The sequence below is a fragment of the Ictidomys tridecemlineatus genome, chromosome 8 (genome assembly GCF_052094955.1).
Source record: "Ictidomys tridecemlineatus isolate mIctTri1 chromosome 8, mIctTri1.hap1, whole genome shotgun sequence".
Lineage (NCBI taxonomy): Eukaryota > Metazoa > Chordata > Mammalia > Rodentia > Sciuridae > Ictidomys > Ictidomys tridecemlineatus.
In genome coordinates this window covers 107,241,151-107,242,650 of record NC_135484.1, presented here as the reverse complement: position 1 = coordinate 107,242,650, position 1,500 = coordinate 107,241,151, and positions in this window count along the sequence as shown.

Here is a 1,500-nt window from a genome sequence, read left to right as displayed (position 1 = left end):
CGTTAGGGACGCCTGCGTCGCCAGGGGGCGGGCCGTGCGGCCGTCGAAGAGCGAGATGTGGGGAGCGCAGGGGGCGGCCCCCACGGTGGTCCTGCGGGCGGGCACGCGGCTCGCTGGTCGCCCTGGGGCTTCCTGGGGAATCGGCTGCGTGGGGCGGTTGGTAGCGGGAGCTCCGTGACCTTGGGCGAGGCCTGGTGCTTCTGGGGGCGAGTTTGGGAATGGGTGGACTTTTTGTGTGGAGAGGTGACGGCAGAGCTCTTGCAATGGGTGCTTTGGCCTCTGGATACCGTTGTATGAAAAGGTTGGGGTCGGGCGGGGAGGTGGATCAGGAAAAGCATGGTGGAAAGCGAGGATGGGAAGGCTCTTTCTGGGCACCCCCAGGAGTCACTGAGCTTCCTCAAGGCTTCCTGCAGACCCACACCTTTCTCCAAGATGTAAACAGGCCCCCCCCCCCCCCCCCCCCCCCCCCCCCCCCCCCCCCCCCCGGCAGGAAGCATCTAGGCCTTCCCAGCCCCAAGCTGAGTGCCACCCCCACTTCCGGACCTGGAATGACCAATGTGGTTGGTGTCCCTGATCTCCAAGGGGCTGGCTACTTAAAAAACAAACAAACAAAAGAAACCAAAAAGAAAAACATATTTCTGGAGGGGAGAGGCAGCCTAGTGGGGGTGGTGTCTCATGAAGGCCAAATTCAGCTTTAACTTCAACTCTGTGGATTACTGTCACTTAGTTACCTTGGGTAAATGAATATCTCAGATGCTCCACTATCAATAGAATGGGAATACCACAATGCACTGCGGTGCCCAGGGAGGAGCTGGGCCTGTGGTGAGCATCAATGAACAGGAGCAGCTGGGACACTCCTAAGGTACAGCTATGCAGTCCAAAGTCAGGCACCAGGGCTATCAGCCCCTTCAAGCCCTGCATGGGTTTACCCACAAATCATCATGACTCAATCAGAATGAGACACTGTGCCAGGAATGACACCCTGCATTCCAACACTTTTTTTTTTTTTTTTAAACTAGACAACCCCAAAATCTGGTAGCCAGGGGATCCCTGCACTGAAGATGGGTCCACAGAGGTTCTGTTTTTCATCTTGCAACAGGATTTGGGAACAGGCAGTTCTAGTGCCTGGCTTGGAGCAGGGTGAACTCATACTGGGGTGGGGAGGAGGCCATCCCTCCAGCCCCTGACCTCCTCCAGCTCTGGGCAGCTGTTTGCTTCAGCTCTGGCTGGGGCAGGTGCTGTGTAACTGGTTTTAAAAAGCCTGTGGTTGGTCTGACCCCATGCTCTCTCTGACCTCTCACCTACTGTCCCAGCTCCCTGCTCAGTGGCACTGGCCTCTTCACCCCACTGCAGGGGCCTGCACTGGCTGCCCTCTGCCTGGAACACTTGTCTCAGACTTCTGTGGGGTTCTTACTCTCACCTCGGGCTCCCAGCTCGGATGCCACCTGAAGGTGAGGCAGTAATGCCACCCCACCCTCCTAACCCCCAGTCTCACTTTAG